Source organism: Sebastes fasciatus, chromosome 17 (genome assembly GCF_043250625.1).
Source record: "Sebastes fasciatus isolate fSebFas1 chromosome 17, fSebFas1.pri, whole genome shotgun sequence".
In the NCBI taxonomy this organism is placed as follows: Eukaryota; Metazoa; Chordata; class Actinopteri; order Perciformes; family Sebastidae; genus Sebastes; species Sebastes fasciatus.
The window spans coordinates 26,430,956-26,456,367 of record NC_133811.1 but is presented as its reverse complement, the minus strand read 5'-3'; the positions used below and the strand labels follow the sequence as shown (position 1 = coordinate 26,456,367).

At 37.8% G+C, this 25,412-nt stretch overlaps 1 long non-coding RNA gene across 1 annotated transcript; it reads left to right on the top strand.

The window, feature by feature from the left end:
• Positions 1-515: 515 nt before the first annotated feature.
• Positions 516-17,458, top strand: LOC141754308 (uncharacterized). Its single transcript, XR_012590594.1, has 3 exons — positions 516-689; positions 14,900-15,196; positions 17,229-17,458. It is a non-coding gene; the product is annotated as an uncharacterized LOC141754308 (long non-coding RNA).
• The last annotated feature ends 7,954 nt before the right edge of the window (positions 17,459-25,412 follow it).

The following is a 25,412-nucleotide window of genomic DNA, read 5'->3' as shown; positions in this document are numbered from 1 at the left end:
AATATACCCTGGGTACGTTCAATTCACTTCGTAGTACAGGCCTCTGTTCCTAAGACATAAACACAGGAGAGAAAACAATTTAGATCAGTCTTTAAAAAAAAAATGGATCACCTGAATCACCATTTGTTTTTCTCACTTGCCTCTCAGAGCTTCCGTAGAGTTGGGAGCACAAAACTGAATTGAAACCAGTTGTCTGTCTACAAGATAGTAGTCTTAAAGAATTGTACCTCCCAGATGGGATAAAAAAATCTTTTGCCTTGACATGAATGACGAGGCAGAGCTTACTCATGTCTGTGTGAGGTTGCAGATCCTTGTGAAATACGAAGTTAAAGCTCTCAAACAAATAAAGGTGTCGTCTCCCACCCAGTAAAACAGCAAAGTCTCCGCCACGGTCTACACACAATGAAAGGGAGAACGAGAAAAAACACAGAAACTAAAAAGGGCCCAGACTGATTTTTATGTGAATGTTGACTAAGAATGGTCTCCATCTGTGTAAACCCACTCAAACAGTGACTTCCTGTGAGTAACAGTCTGAAGCCTGGAGCACATCACTGATATTTATCATGCAAGATGGCACACATTCCCAGGGTTACAGTCTGACTGCTGCTGGTCTCCCATTCTGGCTCAGGCCTGCTGCGAGAGACCACTTTTTCACCCAAAACACCAGGATCGGATTTTCAAAGTTGTGGGTAAGATTGTTTTCTATTTTACTCGTTGTAGCCACAGCGGACAGCCAGCCTTCGTTACAGAGATGTTTATTATTTATTATTTATCATTATTTTCAGTGGTTTAATCAGCAATGTTTCAGCCTCTGCTGCTCTTCATCATACTTACAGTTGAAGCAGTCATTGTTGCACGTTGAAATTAAGAACAATCCTTTCAATCGTAAAGTTTAAGAGCCACATTTAACAATTTATTGATCATTTGCAGAGTCAGATTCTGCAAAACCGGTTAGCAACATGCTAATTAAACAGTGAGAATCTAAATGTAGACTTATGCTAATTGGACTTTTTTGGATCTCAATAATTGTGGATATAAACAGTGCACATTTCAAGTAATAACTTTAAAAAAAATCACCTTAGATATATATTTAAAACGCCTTTACAAATTCCTGAAAAAGCCAGACCCCATGAATCTCTAAAATTCTCAAAAAGTAAAAATCTTTAAGGAAAACCTAAAGCTCCCATGGCAAATAATAATCCATTACATTTAGACACTTTAACATTTTGAAAAAAGTCTCTAAAAAAAGTCTCTAAAAAAGCCATAAAAAGCCATAAAAAGCCTTTAACATCCTAAAAAAAACCTGAAAAACATTTCCCCTAAAACTTTTAAACAAAAAAAAATCCTAAATAAAAATCCTTAAAATCTTAAACAATAAACTAAAAACCGTGAATATTTTACAATGCATTAAAAAATACTTTAAACATTCCTTAAAAGCTATTAAAAAAATAAGAGAAATTTTAAACAAAAAAACAAACAAAGAATCTTCCTCTGCTGGTCCTCATCAGACGGGGGACCGTTTGCAGCAATAACATAAAGATTATTGTGTCCATTACTCCCATCCACGTTAGCTTTGGTCAATAGATACTCTGATTGTGACACGCAGCAATAAGTTAAGTTAAGTTAATAAGTTACAATTAGGTACTATTAGTATTAAGTATTTGCTGGCTAAAGGTGAAATCAAGAACAATCCTTAAAGTTTAAGAGCCACAGTTACCAAATAACTAACGATTTCTGGAGTTTTCAGATTCTGCAAAGCCGGTTATCAACATGCTAATTAAACAGTGAGAATCTAAATGTAGACTTGTGCAAATCTAAATAATTGTGGATATAAACAGTGCACATTTCAAGTGATAACTTTTAGGTACTTTTAGACTACCTTAGAATGATAAGACTATGTTTTGTTGTCTGTATATGATAATAAAGTTGGACTGAATTGAAATGAATTGATGTAAAATCTGTGCAATATGTTCCTACTATACACTGGATATGGTGAAGAATGTATTTATTGCACAAAATATTAAGAAATGGGGACAAAAAAAACAACTTTTACCAGCATCCACATTTTTTCTGAGGGAAATTTTCAATTTCCTCTCAAGTTTCCATCAGTTTGTCACAGTCTAAATTTCTCACGCCCTTCTGAAAAAACACGCAAAATGCTGCCTTTGTTAAAGTTATGACATATTCTTCTTAGCGTACTTAATTCCATCCAAACAAACTTGAGGAGGCGGCACTGAAGGGAAGAGACATAAAGAGAATGACGGCATCCCTCCATCCTCCTTTCTCTGATATTAACATCTCTTATTCCCAACAGCATCCTCATCCATCACAGCAGATGATGAGGTGATTTCGTCCGTCTCCTTATGAATAAATAAATAAATATCTTGGCATGAAAGTCACTGTCGAGATTGGAGTTAAGATAGACAGTAAACTTGTCATTTGTTGGCATTATTTCTTCCTCTATTAAAGCCGTGACACGTTCTTTTAAAAGATCAGATTTTGCATGTTGCCCCTTTAAGTTAACGCAACTAAAACACACCAAGCAGTGTTTTTTAGAGTTGCCATCACCCTCAGCTGTCATCGCGGCTTCCCACGTATTAATGATGCAATAAAAAGCAACACGGGAGGCGCAAGTTACGGATAATTGCAAAGTCATGCTCCGTAGGGCCTGCGTGGTTTATTTGATTAACCTCTAGTGACAGGTCAGATGTTGGGAATATGTTTTTCAGCCAGATGATCATGGGTCATTTATGACCTCCTGCTGAAGGATAATCAATAGCTGGATGGACAGACAGCCAGACAGCCAGACAGCTGACAGTATCTGTCATCGGGATTATGTTTGTGTTATGTCTGGTCCTGAGGCGTAGGAACCGGCTGATATCATGATACTGCCCAGGCTCGCTGTCACTTTTTTTGCCTGGGCGGGTGTTAACGGAGAAATGAAACGGAGAGAAAGAGACAGATTTTCTTACACACTGTGGCCTCAGTTAAACCCAGTAAACGTTTCTGTTTCTACCTGCATCACTCTCTAATTCTCTTGCAGCAATGACACGGTGGACTGCGCCACAAAATGGCAGAATGTGCGTCAAACGGTCCATTCAAAGAGAGAGAGGAGGGGAGGGAGGAGATAGGAGGGGGGAGTGGAGAGAGAGAGAGAGAGAGAGAGAGAAAAACAAATGTCATGCGAAGCAAACTGTAAAAAAAGAGTCCAATCTGCTTTACAACAGTTTTACAGCTCATTCTGGCCTCACTGGCTGCCTGCAGACCAGCCCTCTCTCATATCCGGCCTGCTCGCTGCAGATTCTCTACCAGCTCTCTGCCATCCTCGCCGGCTGCTGCACTTTGAAACCACCACCCGCCTTGAGCTCCGCAAGGCTGTAAACAAATGCAATTTTGCATTTCCTGTAGTCTAGACAACACTGAGGCAGAGCTGCAGCAGTGCTCAGTCATCGTCTATGGAGGAGGAAAAGAAACGTTTTACAACTGTAAAACAACTGAAATGATGCAGATTTAGTCAGGATGCTAACAAGTCTCGACTGCACAAAATAACTTATTTTCGTGAAGAAAAGAATATTGGTAAAATGCATTGAGTTTCATTATTAGACTGATATCAGTCACAAAGGAGGAGATGTGTTTAAAAGACGTAGAGAAGTTGATGACAAAAGATTTTACGTTGGAGACGATTTTACATCGGAAAAAAAAGCTATAAAAGTCTGCATCAATCTCTAGAAATTCCCCCCAAAAAACTAAAAATCCTTAAGCAAAACCTAAAACTCCCTTGGCAAATAATAAATAAGTTTTAAATTTGAATACTCCATTACCTTTAAACCCTGAAACCTTTTAAAAAGTCCCTAAAAAGTCATAAAACCCTTTAAACATCCCCAAAAAAAACAACTGAAAACTAAACATTTTCCCAAAAATCTTAAAAAAAAAAAAGTCCAAAATAAAAAAAATAAAAAATCTTAAACGATTAACTAAAAACCCTGAAAATCTTTAAATGCATCAAAAAATCCTTTAAAAAATACATTAAAAGCTATTAAAATCCCTAAAGTTCTTACATCCCCAAAATTACAAAACTTCAATAAAAAATCCTTACAGCTGTAGTAGGCAGTATATTTTTGGCATCATTGTGTGAAAAGTTCCCTTATAACCTTTCAGCATATTGTAATTCAAGTGTTCTGAGAGATAACTAGACTTCTGCTCCTCCTCATGGCTCTGTTTTCAGGCTTTAAAAAATCCAGCCCCGTGACGGGAGACTTTGACCAATCACAGATCATTTCATTGAGAGAGCGTTCCTATTGGCTGTGCTCCGGTCATGTGACCGGAACTTGGCGTTCCTTCGACAGATTTCACAATGGCCGCGGCATCACAAACTTTCTCATTTTACAGCTAAACCGTGCACTACAAGATGATTCTGAACACATCTGAGGAGAGAAATAGGCATTAAAGTAACAGAATATTGATTCATATTTGATCAGCGCTGCCTAGTTTGACCGTTTGGTCGGAGTTTGCGAGTGATTGACAGCCGGCTCTCATAGACGGGAGATGGACAACAGACCTCAGATCAGCTCTTACTGCTTGTTTTCCTCCGGTCTGTGAAATCTTACAGATGCCGTTAGGAGCACCGGAGGACACTGAGGAACATGATTTTTTTCAGGTTACCTGTTTCATGTCTGTCATGATATAGCGACCGTTTTATAAAAATATTTTTTTCTAAATCATATTTGCTCCAATCTCGCCTACTTCAGCTTTAAAGAGAAATTTGAAACAAAAAACTAGGAATCTTATAAATCTTTAAAAATACCCCGAAAATCTAAAAATCCTTTAAAAAAAAAAAAAAAATGAAAAATCCTAAAAGTTCTGAAAATCCCTTCAAAAAACTGGACTGCAAGTGGGCCTAGAGTTTAAATGATTTTAAATGATCACACAAGGTGAAGAATGATCACCTGCCAAGATCCCTCAAAACCCTGAATGTTATAAACATTACAATCTCTTACTTGTACATGATGTACTGTTTACACTCCTTTAAAATTAAATAAATTTTTTTTTTAATTTCGATATCCAGACAGTGAGCGCGTCGTGCCTTTGAGGTGTGTAATTTGTCCCGCTGCTGCTCTGTGCTGCTGCGCAGCCAAACGAGAAGGAATCAAAGAGCCTTCGGAGAGATGATCATTGATTTAATCACATCATCAACTGCAGCCACTTCAGGGGCCAAAGTAGCTAATCCATAACCAGCCAAACCAGATTCACGCCAACGCCTGCAATCATAGCTAAATGGGGATCAGGAGGTGTCAGCGCAGGATATCAGCTTCTATCACGCTCACGTGTGTTATGAAGTGTCTCGGCATCGACCAGGGATAACAACTACATGTCCATCGACCGCATAAGACATAACTGTATCGACAAGAGAATTAGAGGGATAATTGTTCCTCTGTCATCTAACTCGAACATGACCGTCCTCCTCTACCTCTTCCTGAAGGTGTGTGTTTGTGTTTTCTCTGAGCTGTCTGACATCAGGGCTTTCTTCAAGTTAAAGAGTCATCTGTTGTCAGAATATCACTAAAATAACCTTTATGTCAACATATTTCAGACAAACTAATTGAAATGTTCGTGCACTATTAGTTGATTTATGTTCAAATTGTCTGCATTATTTGGATGTTGTTTTTAGTTAAATGTCCAACGGGGGAAGAAGTTCTCAGATCGTTTTACTTCAGTAAAAGTACCAACACATTCATGTAAAAACACAGCATTTCAAATAAAAGTCCTCAAAATCCTCCAACAGTAAAAGTGCAGAAGTATTATCAGTAAAATGTTTTTAATGTATAAAAAGTAGAAGTACTCGTTCTGCAGAAAAATGGCAGATTGTTAGAACTGATGCATCAATGCTAGGGCTGTCACGGTTAACGTGATAATAACGCGTTGACGCAAATTCGTTTTAACGCCACTAATTTCTTTAATGCGATCAAACTTTTGGACTTTGTAGCGGGCTCCTAAGGAATCCACTGTTACCAGCCAGGTCATACTAGCTTGTGGCGAAGGAGGCTAAATAACGCTCCAAACTTAAAATTTTGGCAAGGAAAAACTGGCATGGTCAGCACGACTTTCAAAACAACATTTTCATGCGTTTTCCTATAAATGTCCAGCAACACGTGACACACGTGTCAATTTCTGCTTCAGTCTTTTCAAAATAAAACTACTTAGTTAGGTTTAGGAAGAGATGGGCTTGGTTAGGTTTAGGCAACAAAACGCCTTAGTTAGGTTTAGGAAAAGATTGACTTGGTTAGGTTTAGGAAAAGATCGACTTGGTTAGGTTTAGGCAACAAACCAACCTAGATAGGTTTAGGAAAAGATTGTGGTTTGGGTCATAATAATACCGGAAGTGGCGTAACTTAAGTACGGAAGTTATGTGGCAAAAACTAGTTAGCTTTAGGATCATGGTTTGGGTTAAAAAAATAAAAATAATAGATTGTTACGTGACAAATAAATGATCTTTGACTTGTGGTTTCCCACGGGACATGAACGCAGGTCTCCTGAGCGAATGTCATGTGTTATTTGACCCACCAATCCCCCCCGCCCTCCTCCCTACGTGGCGTTCGTCGCTCTTTATACTTCCCGGTTCACAATTATGTGGATTACATACGAACTGATTTTGTGCTGACCATCACAAAGAAAATGTGAAATTTGTGTCTACTGTATGCATCAATACATTAAATCATGTGACTGTTTCACAAACTGCTGCGCGACTACGCTGGACATGTAGTGGGGTAGAATTATAAAGGATAAGAAAACACTCTAGCAAACTCCAACTAAAGTAAATGTACGTTCCTTCACTACAAATATTCATTAAGTTTCTTAGGAAATAAGCAAAGTATAAAATATCTGAAACCAGCACATTATCTTGATCTCATTGAAAGTTTAAAGTGCCAAATATTATTGCTGTCTCTTGATTGAAGGAGGGTTTGGGTTAGAAAAGTCTCATTAGTTTCTCAGGACGTTGCACAAAAGCCAAATCACGAGGAAAGAATGAAAATAAAAGCAGGCTACTTCCTTTTTATCTGATATCTGGGCAGAAAAGACTTTCTTTCCTTCCTCCTCTTGGGTGAAAAATACAGCCCTGGGAAAGCTTTGGGGGTTATTATTGGATGTCCACTCTAAAAGTATTTCCAAACAATCCGATGTTGTGCTCTAATAGAAATCTATGAATGCTTCTCGGGGGCGGAGGACAAAGCTACGGCGGGGCTGTACATCTGTGAGTTTAGAAACAACGCTTTGTTTGTGAGCCTCAATCACTTGTGCTCATGAAAGCAGACACTTACTTGAAAAACTTTCTTTTTTCTTTCAGGGGAGGGAGAGGTGGGGGGGGGGAAACACTCTAAACCTACATCCTGGTATAAATTTGCAAAACGCAATACAGGCCTGATTGTGTGTGGAGCCGACGCAGGATGCATACAAATAGAATCCCTTCTGAAATGTCCCCTTGCCTGCATGGCTCAGTGGCTAATGTACAATAAATCAACAAAAGGGGGCTTTAATAGCAGCGACGGGCAGGTCCGGGATACTGTTATTTTATCTTTTTACAGTATTTAATTGGAAGTTTTCCCTGAAACATTACACCGCGCTTTCAAATGACTTTGCCCAAATCTAAGAGGAGATTGATAAGAATTTCTCCCCCATCCTCCCCCTCTCTCTCTTAAAGTTTTTTTCCCTCCTTCGCCTTTCAGGAGAGAGCAAGTTTTTGCCGAAGGGAGACTAAAGTTACAAGTGTGTGGCATTTTGTGGAGGGAGAATGAAATTGGAGGCTCGGAGGGACGGATAAGGACAGGCTGGGAAAAAGGGAAGTTGGCAGTGGTAGCGGGTCAACAGCGCGCCTCAGAGCCGTACCCACTGCACCAGGTGTCCACTTAATTCAAATGATACTATTATTCATAGACAGAGGAAGAGTATTGAAACGACCCCCCCCTCCATCCCCCCTCCACCCTCCAAATCATTTGCAACTGAATACAGATATAATCCTGGAAATATAAGTCTCCATTAAGGCTATCCCATTTAGCAAACAAGGCTCCCATTGTGCAACATGTTGTGTATATAAATCAGTCTGAGAGAGAGAGAGAGAGAGAGAGAGAGAGAGAAAAGACGAAGGGAGAAAGTAAAACATTCAGTCCGAGACGAGATTTGAGAATGTCACTCAGTCACACATGACAATTAGGAGTGTGTTTAACTTTCTGATTTTATGGGCTCCGCTTTTCAGTCTGGATTTTATTCATGATTTTATTCAGAGCAATAAACAGAAGAAGAAAAAGGCCGGAATAATGTTAACACATCTTTTGGAAAAGTGCAGCATCGCTATTGTTCACGTGTTAAAACATGTGACATTATAAAGTTCACAATCTGTTCTTCCTCTTTCACAAAACACAATATGCACTCCAAAATTATCCCTATGCTTGGACTACATACTGACTTTATGTATCCACATTTATTTTCTTTTACAGGTTTATTCTGTATTATGGCACTCCTATGACTCCATACAAACAAATATCAACATTTCAGGAGTCAAGAAGAACGTCATCATCTGTAAACATAGACAAACAAAAATATTAAATGTGCTTTAAAGAGGCCCAAAAAAACTCCATCAAACCAGAAAAACGTAATGATATGATCTTATTTTAAACTTTAAACAAAATGATTCAGTGAATCAGTTTGCAAAAACACACAATCTCTGACTTTCAACACTGTTGAATGCTTCCTTTAAAATCAAGATGAAATGAAAAATGCCTTTTTAGATCACACCCCGGTCACATTATGCACCTATTTAACAATATATGCAAAAAAAATAAAAATATTTTCATATCAAAATCCAATCATCTTTTCTTTCTGTAAAACAAAATATGACTCGTGCTTACATAAGCTAGTACCAACCAATAATATCATGACATCTATCCATCAACAATCTGTGACTTTTAGCAACAAGGGAGGCGTATGTAGAGGCTCCGTATCACGCTACGTTCTAAGCCCGCCCACATTTTAGCGGTCCAATCAAATGCGAAGGATTTGATTTAAATCCCTCTCTTTACTTTGGAATATTCACAGTACAGAGACGCAGTAGCTTCCGCTTCACTGGGACTTTAAAGGAACAGTGTGTAACATCTTAAGAGGGTAATCACCTGATAATAACAATTGTTGTGTTTTTATTACCTTCAGCTGAAGGAGAATGAGCTGTTTATATCTACACATGGGAGCGGGTCCTCTTCATGGAGCCGCCTGCCATGTTTCTACAGTAGCCCAGAACGGACAAACCAAACACCGGCTCTAGAGAGGGACATTCAGAGTTTCACATTTTCGCATCGGCCACCGTAGTTCTCAGCATCCTTTACTATCAAAAGAGCCATTTTAGGCCAAAAAATCTGTCTGGAGCCCCAAAACATTTGAGCATTGAGATGAAGGTAACACAGTTTATAGTCTTAGTTTATAGTATATAAGTCTAATGCAGTGAGGGCCAAAGAGACAATGTACTACGGAGTATTAGGGCCACATTGAGGGAAACAAATCTGAGATTTCCAGAATAAAGTCAAACCTTTACGAGAAAAAAAGTCGTATAATATTAAAACTTTATTTTCATAATATTCCAACTTTCTTCTCGTAAACTTCTGACTTTATTCTTGTAATATTATGATTTTATTCTCGACATCTCAGATTAATTTTTTTCCTCAAAGTGGCCTTAATACTCCATCGTATCATCGTACCATAGACCTACAACAATGATAAATAAAAATAAAAATGTAAACAAAAAACAGTTATTCATTTCCATTTTTAAAAATCCACAGGGAGCCACTGGAGAGGAGCTAAAGAGACGCATGTGGCTCCGGAGCTGCAGGTTGCTGACCCCCTGGACTACATGCTTGGAAGTTTCAGCTGGTTGCTATCTGCAACCTCGGCGCTAAATGTCACGAAATCCTACACACTGCACCTTTAAAATGTTCTCTCAGTCAGGTGCGAATGTATCAAAAGGGGCTCGAAGCATTGTACTTTCTCTAATGTAATATGTAATAAAATCAAATGGGAACTTTTAAAGGGAGCATTTTACAGTGTTGCAAGTCCTGGTGGAAGCAGAAACATACTGTAAATAATATTCTTTACATGGCAGATATTAAAAGTGTGCATGTGTGGGCCTTATATCTACATAAAAAAATGCAGAAGCTCGAGACTCAACCAGCTCTGTTCTGATGTAAAGCTAAGTGAAATCTTAACATAAAAAACACACTGAGCCAAGATCTAATACAGATGACGTGATGGCAATGTCGTGGCTATTTGATGAAAATGCAATTTCAAATTAGTCGATTTAGGGGACAAATCATATCAGAGCAGACTGGGCTTTTTTGGGAGGGGGTCTTAAAGAGACAGGCGCTAAAACGGAGCGTTTCAGACAGAGAGTGAATACAGGAATATTCAGACAGACAGTATGAGAAAAATAATGTGTTTTTTTAAACATTAAAGCATGTAAACATGTTCTAGTAGAAACCGAAAATAAAAGTATTTTCCTGAAAATGGGCATGATGTGTCCCCTTTAAAGAGACTTAGTATTTCCTTTTATATGTTTTTCTAAAAAAAAATGTAAATTTCCCCACTGTGGGACTAATAAAGGAATATCTTAAGGCTAAAGGATCATCAGGGTTATCAAGTCAACATTTTCCACCTGCAGAGACCCCCTTAACAACACAAAAAATACACCACCACACACACAATGACTCCCAGTTGCCTAAAACCTGTAATTAATTTCAGTTCCCTGTAAAAAAAAAAAAAAAAAGAAAAGGACAAAAGCAGCTGCAGGACCACAAACCCCTCCTGGTTGTTGTGTTGCTCGGTACAGTACAGACACCCAGGACTTCACCTCCAGCCAGCGGATCAATCTAATCCTACAGAGAAACGTGTGATGGACCGGTGCAATCATACCAAACAATGGCCACACAGAGGATCTATTCCCCCTCACACAGGAACTCACAGGTGAAAAGAGAAGAAGCAGACAATATCAACTCCTGATTAACTTCTGATTTTAAAACCACCGCAGAAGAAGAGTTTCAATTGCAGTTCAATCCTCGACTCGCTGGTCTAAATATCTAAAAAGAACAGAGCTTATTTTGACAGACACCTCAAATAAACACACATGGTGGTGGAGGATGAAGCAGCGCTCCTCCTCCTCCTCCTCATACAACACTAAATACTTCACTCCAGTGTCACTGCAACGCCTCTGCTCTTAATGAGAGGAGCTGCTTGAATTAGTCGTGCTGATCTGTGGTCAGAGGGGTCACATGGAAGTCTTTATCAATAGTGTTTACTATTGACTATTTTTTAAATTAATTATGTTTTGCAAATTGTTGAATAACCCTCAGGTGAGACTATATGTTTGCACTCTTGTTTCAAGGTAAAACAATCCCATAATAGTCTATAATCTGAGGAGCCTCTTTTCATTTTGTGTCAGTGTTTTTTTGTCCCCTCTGTCAGTGATTCTCAAAGTGGGATCCATGGCACTCTGTCAGGGAGTCTGCAAAATAATTTGCTATTCATTATAAAATTGTGCTGCATCATTTAAAACTGCAGATGGGGACAATTTGCAGCTATAAAACAAGCATATTTTGTCCATTACTTCCACTCACGTTAGTATGTTTGTGACATATACAGCAATAAGTTCATTCTTTTTAAGTTGAAGCATGTATTGGAAGTCAGCTTTAAACTAGTAAGTTTAAATATGTGGATTTATTTATCAGTCTTGCTACTCTTCATTTTCTGAAATTGTTCATCAATTACTCGAAATAAAGGCTATAAATGCTGTTGAGTCCAAATGCAATTTGAATAAAAATCCCCCTCTGTTTAAAGGTAAATAAATGGTATTAAAAATGTCCCCGCTGTGGGACTAATAAAGGATGATATCATCTTATCTTAACATGATTCAAATTGAAATGTGTTTCTGTTTATCACTATGAAGTATTAAGGTTGAAAAGTTTTAGAATACAAATAGTTCCGACAGCATCTAAGAGTATAAATGGTAGTAAGTATTATGCTTAATTGGTGTTACAATTATGAGGGGGTCCTTGTGAAATGTTCTCCTCTTTAAGGGCCCCAAAGTGTTTGAGAATCTCAGCTGGACACTTATTATTATTATTCTCTCACAGTTTGCATCAATCATCGAAAGATTACCATCACAAGCTGATTGTCACTTTTAATTTTTTAGTTGTCATCTTTAATTGATTACTGTGTTTTCTATGAAATCATTAGTCAATCAATTGATTAGTTGATAGACAAAATGAATTAACAACAATATGTAAATAATTGTTTAAATTATATTATATATTTATATATTTAAATAAATATAAATAAATAAATTGTTTATTTATCAAACAAATATATAAAAAGAAATGTGAAATGTTTTCTGTATGTATTGTTAATTTAAAACAGTCTTTATTCTGATTAATAAATATCAACATGCAACGAAAGCCAGTTAGAACTGAAATTATTAGTTTATTAATCGATTAAAAACATAAGTGTAAAGTATTTTGATAAAATTCAGTCATGTTTTTATGCAAAACTTGTCAAACATTTTCTGGTTCCAGCTATTGAAACGTGAGGATTTGCTGCTTTAAATTGAATATTTTTTGGTTGTTGGACCGTTGATCGGACAAAACAAGCAATTTGAAGACGTCTTCTTAGCCTTTGGCAAAGTGCGATAGACAAATCTAAACAGGAAACTCTTTAAAAGAGTTTGTTGGAGAGTTTGCTTTGTATAAATAAAGTTTTTAATCACTCAATCGATCAATCATCGGCTTCAACTCAGCTTTTCTAAGTAGTTTTGTGCTAACATTTCAAAACGAGCACTATTTCAGATTAACATAAAAACTTGTCTACGATATCTTTAAAGCGACGACATAAATCTTTATAGATCCCTCATTCAGTTTGGTCTTTTCATTATCAGTTTTCTAGACCTCTCCGTGTCTCCGTCTCTCCGTCTCCGAGCTGAAGTTCCCATGACCCGTCACAATACAGTGATGATGTATTCAAGCAGTGATGTATGAAATTCGGGCAAATAAAAACCTTTGTCCTCCCACACTGGCTAATTATTTGACAGATTGGAGCCCTGTTGTGTGTGGATACTGTGAAGGAGCCCTCCGCCAGCCCCATCCCCCACCCAATAAAGAGGCCACTTGCAGAAAAAAATTCCTCTATAGCCACCCTTTTCTATTCTTTGTTAGAAGATTACATTTTTTCACCACATTTTGGAATGACAAAATGGGGGAGAACTGTGGGTTTTTTGGAGGGGGACCCTGTGTGCTCAGGCAGTGACAGAGGGGGCCAGGACAGCAGTCAGTGGCCGCTTAAAAAGATTTTCTCAAGCAGAAATATTTAATCTTCTCAGGGAAAATAAAGCAGAGAAAAAACAGAGGACAAAAAGAAGCTAATCATCCACAGGTCTCCCCCCCTCCTCCCTGTCTACCCCGATCCCTCCCTCCATCCCCATAGTTATCTGTAAAAAACAAAAAAAAACAAGAGAGAAAAAGATTATGTAAGATTGATGGAATAAATCTGCATGTATAATTATGAATTATACATGTTCCCACATTTGTGTGAGACAGCTTTTCTGACGAGACAGACGCAGAGCCAGAGGAAGCATCAGTTCACATCAAATTGCCAAGAAAAGAAAAAAAAAAAAGAAAAAGTTAAACCAGCCAGGCTTTAGCAAAGAAAGATGGTACTTTCTCTACGCTCAATATCCCGTATTTGCTCTTCTGATTTTCTCACAGCAACAACTTTCTGGGCAGACTTCTGCAAAACGGCTAATTAGCAAAGCTGGAAGCCTCCAATTACTCTCTTAACTGAGCTCCGTTTGTTGCATTTGTATGTGTAGAAGGAGCGTAATTATATGCACATTGCATGCAGGTGCAAGTTGCAGTTGGAAAACAGCGCTGGGGAGAAGAGTAACACCTGCACGCCGACTCCGAAACACAAATCTGAATAGATGTTTTGATCTGAGGTCGATTTTCATCTGGTCAAAATGTTTATTAATGGTTATAACAGCCATAAACTTTAGGCTAATAATCTGAACCTTAACCACGCCTGTCACCAAAGTCAATCAGCTTTTTTTTTTTGCCTAAATAGTGGCACCAGGCAGAATATTTTTGGCATCATTTGGCAAAAATTCCATAATAACCTTTCAGCATATTGTAATTCAAGTGTTCTGAGAGATAACTAGACTTCTGCTCCTCCTCATGGCTCTGTTTTCAGGCTTTAAAAAATCTAATGATGACCGATCACAGGTCATTTCAGAGAGAGACGGTTCCTATTGGTTGTGCTTGGTACTTGGCGCTCCTTCAACAGATTTTACAATGGTGGCCGCGTCACAAACTTTCTCATTTTACAGCTAAACCGTGCACTACAAGATGATTCTGAAAACATTTGAGGAGAGAAATAGGCATTAACGTAACATAATATTGATTCATATTTGATCAGCGCTGCCTAGTTTGACCGTTTGGTTGGAGTTCGCGAGTGATTGACAGCCGGCTCTCATAGACGGCAGCTGGACAGCAGACCTCAGATCAGCTCTTACTGCTTGTTTTCCTCCGGTCTGTGAAATCTTGCAGATGCCGTTAGGAGCACCGGAGGACACAGAGGCACATGATTTTTTTTCAGGTTACCTGTTTCATGAACTACTGTCTGTCACGATATAGCAATCGCATTATAAAAATAACTTTTTTTTAATCATATTGTCTCTAATCTCGCCTACTTCAGCTTTAAGTAAAAGTTTAGTCAGACATTTTGACGCGCTCTCCGTCTTCTCTCTCGTTAATTACGTTACTACTATATTCAATTATCATTCTATTGTCTTGTTTTATGTTGTATTGTCTTGTGATTTCAGATGTTGTTGAGCCAGAACATAAACTGGCATCATACATCACGCCCTCTCCATGACTAATATCGCAGGCTCCGGTTTTGGACACAACCTTGATGTTGTGGTCCTGAAGCTACCAGAGTTTATCCTCTTGGCATCTGGCTGCGAGGTAGAGGGGACCGAGAGAAAGCATCTGTGGGGTCTCGTCCTCCCCCCCCCCCCCCCCCCCCCCCTTCATAGAGCCGAGGCTGGAGGAACACTTGGCACCGGCCCAGTGGAGAGGTGGCTGGAGTATTAACCGCACAACTTCCCCCCACGTAGAAGGTTAAAACCCTTTCACAGTTTCCTCCCCCCGACCCACCTCCCCTCCCTCAGCAGAACATATGCTCTTAAAAAACATATGGTCAGCAACAAAACTTCATCTCTTTAAACAATGAAAACAATAAAAAAAGCTCACTTTGAACTGACAGTGGTGAATGTAATGATAAAAACAAACAAAATTAAAGCGATTAGAGGATCCGATGCCAGGCCGCGGTGATTTATCACGCACATATTGTCCCAATTAGCACGATTATGGCGATGGCGCAGGATGCTTGACCTTCTAGTACCATCCTCATTTGTATCATGTCAACGAAAAAACAGCTCCTAAATCACTGCTCCTCACTCCCTGGTCAAATTACCGCACACTATTTAAATCTGTGATCCCAAAGACACAGAAAAGAGACACAGTTAGGAGTGAACTTTACGAAATGTGATGCTGTCCTACTGCAGAACAAGATCATTTGGAACAGGAATGATAGTAATGATATCTCAAAATACATCAGAGCAATTGTTGGTAAAAAATACTGAAATTTCACTGAAATCATTTTGTAGTAGTAACTATGACTTTTAGATATCTTATTTGAAAAATAATTTAGTATTTGTTTTGGTAAAACCAAAAAATAAATCACAATAGATTGTCAGTAATTATCTAACTTTAGTCCAAACAGAAGATTAATACAACAACTTCAATATTTGTTCTATGAATCAACTTCAATATTTGCATTAAGCATTCTATCAAAAATAGATACAATGTAGAGAGTTCAAAATAGATATGAAAGAGACAAAGTACCAACTAAGTACAACGTAGATGAAGCAGTGGAAAGTAGAAACAAAATGTATACAAAGTAGATACAAAACAGATACAAAGGAGGCAGAAGATACAAAATGAATGCAAAATAGAAAATAGATAAAATGATACAAAGCAGAAAGAAAATACAAAATAGATACAAAATAAAAAGTTGAAACCAAACCGATATAAAAGTAGAAAAGTACATACAAACTGATACAAAGTAGAAAGTATATATGAAATCGATAAAGTACAAAACCAAGTACAACATAGATAAAGAAGTGGAAAGTAGACAAAATGGATACAAAACAGAAACAAAGGTGATACAAAATTAATGCAAAACAGGTAGATAAAATGATACAAAAAAGAAAGTAGATACAAAATAGATACAAAATAGAAAGTTGATACAAATTCAATACAAAAGTAGAAAGTACATACAAAGTGATAAAAAGTATATACAAAATAGATGAAGTAGAAAGTGTACAAAATAGACACAAAGTATAGAAACAAAGTAGGAAGTATGTTCAAAATAGATAACACAGATACAAAGGAGGAAGTAGATACAAAATTATTCAAAATAGAAAGTAGATAAAACCATACAAAGTAGAAAGTATACAAAAAAGATAACAATGAGAAAGTAGATATAAAATAGATACAAAATAAAAAGTTGAAACCAAACCAATACAAAAGTAGAAAGTACATACAAACTGATACAAAATAGAAAGTATATACAAAATAGACACAAAGTAGATACAATTTAGAGAGTTGATACAAAATAGACAAAATAGAAACCAAGTACAAAGTAGATAAAAAAGTGGAAAGTAGACACAAAATCTATACAAAACAGATACAAAATGAATGCAAAATAGAAAGTAGATAAAATGATACAAAGAAGAAAGTATTTAAAAAATAGATACAAATTAGAAAGTTGATACAAAAGTAGAAAGTACGTACAATCTGATACAAAGCACACACAAAATAGATGCAGTAGAAAGTGTACAAAATAGACACAAAGTAGATACAAAGTAGGAAGTATGTTGAAAATAGATACAACACAGATACAAAGGAGGACGTAGATACAAAATTGGTACGAAACAGATACAAAAAAGAAAGTAAACCTAAAATAAATGCAAAGTAGAAACTAGATTGAATACAAAATAAAAAGTTTTCAGAAGAAAAAGTCAAGCTTGTGACTATTTGTGTCTTGATGAGACGTTGAGTAACAGAAGATAATCTGTGTGTGTACAGTGTCGTTCTGATGACTCTGTCGACTGCAGGAACAGAAAGATCAGCAGAGACAATGACGCTCCTCCAGCCCGCCCGCGTATTGAAATGAATCTCTGGATGTTTTGTTTTGGCTAATGGCTGATGTGTCAGCTCGTATGTCTGTGTCACACCACTGGCCAAGGCAGCCTCCCGACAGGGCTTTTTGGGTGTGAGTGTGTGTGCGTGTGTGTGGTTGTAACAGAGAGTTTGGAGTCGGGTGTGTGTGTGTGTGGGGGGGGTCAGGCTTCGAAGGGAGCACATGGAAATGAGACCCATTCATCCCTCTACCCATGACCCCCCCGATTGGCATATGGCATGGCATTGTCCTTGGCCGCCGAGCCAGAAGTGATGCAATTTGTTGGCATGTCCTGTCATTTCACAAACTACCCATCCCATTGAGGCCTCCAGAAAACAACAACAGAAGACATGGAAGGGCGGCCAACAGCTCAGCTTCTGCGAATGTCCTGCCAAACTCACTCAAGAGGGAAATGAAAAATAACTCGGGTTCAAAACACTCAGACATTTACCAATATTAATTTTGGTTTTTACATTAGAAAAAAAGAAATAATGTTTTTGAAATGTTGCTGAAATATTGCAGCTTGAAATTAACATTAACATTTGTTGAAATGCCGAAACAGTTGAAGTTAAAGTGGCGGTTGAATTACAAATACTTTAAGAAGTTTAAATAGTCACAAAATGGAATCTTTTCGTGTCTGTTGATTCGTCTACATGGACACAAATTTCCATTTTTTTTCGTGACGCTCAGTACGACTTTGAACAACTTATTTTTCGTGTGTTTTCCTATGATTGTCCGTCAACACGTGTCAATTTCCGCTCCAGGCTTTTCAAAATAAAACTTCTTGGTGAAAGAAGTTGAAGTTTCAGTTTAAGTGTAAGCACTGAATGAAATTTAAGTGTCAATCTAAGTGTTTGCATTGACTGAATCACAACATCTGTATCAGTTGAAGTGAAAGTGCAGATCAGCTGAAGATCTAGCACTGAAAGGAGTTGAAATGTCAGACGAAGTGTATGTGATATATTGAGCTGAAAGTGTCGATTGAAATTGAAGTCCTGAAATTAGTAAGTGTCAGTTCAAGTGTGAAAACTAAAAGACGATGTCAGTTAAAGTGTCGCTTGAAGTGTCACTGAAAGCAATTGAAGTGTACTGCACATGAACAGTGGTAGTTGTGGGACTTTAGAGGAGCTCATACACTGAAAGGAGCTGAAATGTTAGACGAAGTCTAGGTGATGAACTGAGCTGGAAGTGTCAGTTGAAGTGGAAGTCCTGAAAGAACTTAGTGAGTTCAAGAATGTAAACTGAAAGACGATGTCAGCTTTAGTTAAGTGCAAGTGTAAATACTGAAAGCAGTTGAAGTAAATTGTGTGTGTATTTGATGTTCAAAAGTGAAAACCTGAAAGGGTTTGAAGCATAGACTGTATATAAAGATGGACGACATGACAGCGCCCCAAAAGTGAAGCCAAAACATCTGGATCGCCTCCTGGTGGCTGGCTGCAGTATACATCATAAAGCCAGCTCCCTCCATGTTAGCCGATGGGACATGGGCAAAAATAAAAAATAAAAAGTCAAAGTACGCGTCAAATTCATTTTAGGTAGTTCTCATCAGGTTGATATATGTTTAAGTGTTGTAGTGTGTATTTTTCTGATAAGTTTGGTTTTAATTAGTTATTTGAAGCTATAAAAAGGGGGTGAGACGTCATGACTGACAGCCGTGAGTCTCTCTTGCTGACAAGCTGCGGCCGTGCTCGGCTCGCGATTGGTTAGGGCGGGTGACCTCAATACCGCGGCTCCACCGCCCGATCACTACTGCACAGACTCTGGCTCCAAATGACGTCAAATCCTTAAGATGGCAGCTCCCGTATCCGGGATATTTTGGCTTCATTTCTGTACAGTGGGACGAAGTGGAGACGCGTCGTCCATCTTTATATAACAGTCTATGGTTTGAAGTGTCAGTCGAAGTTCAAGCATTTAAAGGAATTTAAATGTTAGATGAAGAGGGAAAAAAAGAGATGAATGCAGTGAAAAGTTCGGTTGACGTGAAAGCAGTTGATTTGTTATTTGACTGTGAAAGCAGTTGATGCGTAAGGGGTCAAATTAGTTGAAATGTCAGATAAATAACAGGTTCAAACACTCGCCAATCGCCAATATGCATTTAGGGTTTTGCATGAAAACTAAAAAAAAAAAGTTTTTAGCATTTTAGCATAAGTTGACGATGATTCGCTTCCATTTCATAACAATAGATAGTTCATACAACATCCTGCCAAGATGACAGAGATGATAAAACAAATCTTTCTCTTTTTCACTTTGAGCCGAGGCTTGACCCCAAGCTGTCCAATGTTTAATTAACTCTCACAGACTTGACGGGGGGAGGAGGCAAAATCTTCAAAGAATATGACCACTGCTTTGTGAAACATCAAATCCAGCTCCAGATCCTATTGTGCAGAGTTTGCTCATAGTTGACCTCACCTTCTGTTGGGATATCCTGTTGAAAGACACGGTCGGCTCTGACCGCCCAGACAAAGAGGATTTCCCTCCAGGGAAACTCTGAGCCGTCAGTGGGAGATGCTGCTGCGGCTGCTGCTGCTGATGCTGTTGTCATATGTCTGATCTGTTACTTATAAAGACTCCTGCCTCCTGAAAAGGATCCACAGAGAGATTAGTTGTGTTTTTTCCCTTTTCGTATGTTTGGCTGAAAATCTGTCAGCCCCGTGGAGAGGCTCCTATTGTTGCTTCTGAAGTGACATACATCCTTTTATCAAATGCACAAACATCATTTTGTCTTTTTTCTGTTCTCCACACTTAAAACCTGCAGTTAGATGGCGTTTACGTCTCTTATGTGAAGAATGCTAACAGGAGTTTCCTTCTGCTACCTCTAGCGGTGATGACACAGTGCGAGTGTCTTGAATGTTGGCAGGTTTAATGCTGGTATGTGGTAATTACATAACAGCCCTTCATCTCAGATTACTGCAGGATCATCTCACATGTACAATAAATTCTTTTCTTATTATGTGATGTCTGAGAGAGAGACCTTGAAAACAGATAGTATCTGTGTTAGTAGAACATTAGCTGGCAGTAAAATGTCCTTCTGAAGAACCAGCACTGCTACTTTACTGGTGATTTACTTACTGAAGAAGTGACAGTCAAATGAATTGCTTTAAAGGGGGACATATCATGAAAACCTCAATTTTTCAGTGCACATACATTTGGGTATCTGGAGAACCTACCAACCCACAAACTGTGAAATAAGACAACTTGTTTTTTGTGGGCTGTCTGGATCAGAAAACATGTGATTCAACAAGCCAATCAGATTTGGCTCCCCTTCCTATGTCACATGCAGGCTCATTAGAATATACAGCCACAGCTTGAAACCTTTGCAAAGATGAACCATATTTTTCTCGCAAGCCAATCAGAGCAGACTGGGCTTTTTCGGGAGGTGGGTCTTAAAGAGACAGGTGTCAAAACAGAGCATTAAAGATTGTAAATATGTTCTAGTAGAAACCCAAAATACAAATATGAACGTGTAAACCAGCATGATATGTCCTCTTTAAAGTACTACAGTAACTGTGAATACAAGAGCATTATGAAGATTTTGTGAACTGCTTGTGTGTTATTCGATCTGTATATCTGTATGTTGCTACGTGTTGCCGGTGTATATCTGTGTGTTTCTGTGTACTGACTGTGGAAACAAATATCACTCTTGGACAAATAAATCTAAATTTAAATCTATAATCCAACTGCACTGGCGCCAAAGATCACAGGGGGTGCACCAGCATTTGTCTGCTTTGAGGTTGTCAAAATTAGATTTGCACATGTATAACTAAAATCATAATAACACACTCACTAGATAATTTATACAAGTCTTTTTTTGTTACCTAGTAGGCCACATTGTGTTTAAACTAGGGCTGTCAATCAATTAAAATATTCAAAATTAATCTCATGATTGTCCATAGTTAATCACGATTGATCGCAAATTAATCACACATTTTTTTTATCTGTTCATAATGTACCTTAAAGGGAGATTTGTCAAGTATTTAATACTTGTTTGTACTGCATTTAGCATAAAAAATATGCTCAAATCATAACATGGCAAACTGCAGCCCAACAGGCAACAACAGCTGTCAGTGTGTCAGTGTGCTGACTTGACTATGACTTGCCCTAAACTACATGTGATTATCATAAAGTGGGCATGTCTGTAAAGGGGAGACTCGTGGGTACCCATAGAACCCATTTTCATTCACATTCTGCGTACGTGGAGAGGAGGTGGAGAGGGTGGACTGCTTCACGTACCTCGGAGTCCACATTTCGTCAGACCTCACCTGGTCCAAAAACATCTCTCATCAGGTGGGGAAGGCCCAGCAGAGACTCTACTTCCTCCGGAAGCTGAAACAGGCTCACCTTCCTCAACACCTGCTGATCAATTTCTATAGGGCAACCATTGAGAGCCTCCTGACCTACTGCTGCACTGTGTGGTTTGCTAGCTGCACAGTGGAGAACAGGAGGGACCTGCAGCGGGTGGTGAGGATGGCGGAAAAAGTGATTGGGACCACATTACCCCCCCTCAGTGACCTATACACTGGTCGGCTCTGTAAAAAAGCCAGCTGTATTTCCAAAGACCCCGCCCACCCTGGACATGTACTGTTTGCTCCCCTTCCCTCCGGAAGGAGATACAGGACAATTAAAACACACACAAACAGACTACGAAACAGCTTTTACCCACAGGCTGTCAAGTGTGTAGAACCCCCCCCCCCCAAAGGCTGAGGACACTAGCTGCTGAACCATAATTTGCACTTTATGATGATCCACTTATTTATTGTTCTACTTGTGACTGAATGTTTTAATGTTTGTTTTTCACTGCAAAGAGCTGCTAAACTGTTTTTCGTTGTTTTCAATGACAATGACAATAAAGTATATCTATCTATCTATATCTTGAGGTCAGAGGTCAAGGGACCCCTTTGAGTTTTCCCTCGCCAAAATTTAACGTAACTGTGGAGCGTTATTTAACCTCCTTCGCAACAAGCTAGCATGACATGGTCGATACCAATGGATTTCTTAGTTTTTCTAGTTTCATATGATACCAGTATCTTCAACCTAAAAATCGCAAGTTGCGATAGTGCGTTAAAGAAATTAGTGGCGTTAAAACGACTTTGCGTTAACTTTGACAGCCCTGGTTTAAACCCATTATTTCTGCACAGTTGCAGATAAAGATCAGGCTCCACTAATATCATTAATATTATATTATTAGTAGAAGTAGAGTAGAAGTCCAAAAGTCAACATTTATTGAAAAAAGATAGATGCAGTCATTTCCAAAATTCACAACATCCTTTTTATCTAACGAATATTTTGCTTCAATCCATATTTGTTGGTGTTTAACCCTTCAAAATCAACATTTTCACTGCGGTCAAAAGCTGTTTGCTCCCCCGCCCGCCACACACATTGTGAGGTGAGTTATATTCATCAAAGGAAGTTAATTTGTTAAAAATAGACAGACTTATAATTTCTTTTATGGTGATGACGTCAGAAAATATGGGGGCTTAGATACAAGTAGAGTGGGCTGTAAGGAAAGTAGGTTGGGAACCAGTGCTGTACAGTAATGTGTATTTTTTTTGTCTTGTTCTAATCTTCGCACGCTGCAGGTTGTCTTTCTTCATCAATTAGGAAATGCGTTGGCATCGCAGCCAAAGGGTTGAGTAATGCTGATGATGTCATTGATGCAACCCGCAGCTTACAAATCACAACAAAATCATAAATCATCACACAGATGTCTCCCTCATTCGATTAACGCAGTGTCCATATGGCTCACTGTAGTATATCAATCAGCACAATATGGCAGCCGCTCGCTGGCCTCTCCTCCGCGGAGACAGGCCTTAATGGAGAACACGCAGTAATACATAAACTCCTCAGGTTTTACACTTTGTTGATACTGCCAGAGCTGTTATTTTCATCACCGCACACTGTCATCTTTTATTTGTTTATCGTGTCAAGGTGTCGGCCAGGTTTTTTCTTTTGTTTTGTTTTTTTGACACTTCTTCTTCTACTTGCATCCATTTTTTATTTTTATGGAGAATCCAATTTGCAGACACAGCCATTTGCATTTCCTGTAAAGTGAAGCTCTTAGCGACTGCTCAAAGCCTGATCTTCCAGGATTCTAAAGGTAGCAGGAGGTTATGATAATTTCCCGCACAATAAAGCTGCTGCTGTGAGCCTTATAACATGAGCAGGCCTACAATGCTGCCTCTCTGCATATCAAAAACACAACCGTTTATACACCGCGCAACCATCTCATCTCTCATCTGAAGACTCATCCGACCATTATGGTTCTGAAAAGATCTCAGAAATCATGCAAAATATAATTAAGGGATTCCACGCTGCAGATATGAAGCTCTCTGCACTAATTATCGCACTGTCGCAAATGTGTTCCATCGTGTTTCAAGTTCGTTCTATTGATTTCAGCGTCGTTCCCTCTCAATAACATTTCTTTTATGTCCGCGTGACCTCATGCATTAGTCCGTCGGCCTCATTTACATTCAGGTCTAAAGCTCCACAAATGACACGATAAAACCTTTGAAGTAGGTGAATATGATTTATTCTTTTGTTTCTAACCCAGGTATTGAATATTTGTATCTTTAATATCTTTTTTTAAAGTAAAAATCTAGCAGCTTCGCACAAACATACAATTCACAGACAGAAAACAAAAGTTAGTAAAAGACACAAAAAGGTTTCTGTATCAGGGTTCAAATAGGTAACCAAAGATATTACTGTAAAGTAGCAGCAGGATCTTAACATCTGGATTAAACAAGCTAGTTTTATCTATATTGTACATTTCAAAATAGGAATTACAAAGTCCTTTACAGGAAGAAGAAGAAGGGAGACATGAGAGATAGCAGTGATGTGTAAAACCAGGAGAAATAAGTGTAGAAAAGATGTGCACTGATTTGGCATCGCTGAGACTTTGCAGGTATGGAGGACGTAACATGCCAAAATAAAAAATAAATGAAAAAATAAATAAATCACTCAATAATCCACCACACACGCTGAGTGACAGCCTCCTCATTTGCATAATGAGGCAGAAATGTAAAAAAGAAATGTGTAAAGAAATGTATAAGAGAAAAGAATACAGAAATAAATAAGTTTGGGGAATTAAATAAGGGGTGAAATGCAATTGGGGAAATTGTGCATAAATTAATTAATTAAAAAATTAATTAATTAAAAAATAAATATAAAATAAATAAAAAATCAAAGCAAAAATAATATATAAATACAAAATGCATAAAAAATAAAGAAAATAAAATAAATGCAAAAATAAATAAATTGAATTAAATTTAAATTTTAAAATGAATACAAATAATACATAAATAATTAAAAGGAAAAATTATACAGAAAGGTTAATAAGGAAATTTATACAAAGATAAATAAATAAAGAAGCAAATTAAAACAGAAATATCAATTTATGTCACATTTTAACAATTAATTAATTACTATGTTTATTTTTGGTATTTGTTTTGCTACATTTAATGACATTTATTTATTGAGTCATTTATTTATTTATTTTGGGATTTTGGAAGATCCGTCCAATTATTATTGCGTTAACTTTGACAGCCCTAATACATTTGCATAAAGCCGCATATTTGTCCACTCCCATGTTGATAAGAGTATTAAATACTTGACAAATCTCCCTTTAAGGTACATTTTGAACAGATAAAAATTGATTTGCAATTTATCGTGTTTAAATATTTGTATCAATTGACAGCCCTGATATGGACACAGTTTTTTTATAAAACCCATGTGTAGAATTTGAAAATCTCCAACTTTAGTGACTCCTAGTGGTCGTATCAAAAAACACGCCTTGGCAAATAGCATAAATAACCACCGATGACTGAATACCATACAGTATATACTCTAGTGCACACATTTTCACCGGGATTGTATCATTTTTTTTCCCAGCAAAAAAACTCTATTAGAATAATGTTAAAGATGCTGTAATCAAAAAAAAAAAATATATATATATATATATATTTTCACTATTTTAATTTTTTTATTTTATGCTTTTTTTCTATATGTGGGAACGGTATGTTTGTAAACTACTGATTTAAAGTATATAAATGATAGAGTGGTATGCTGTCCATATTTACAGAGCGGTATTCACATAT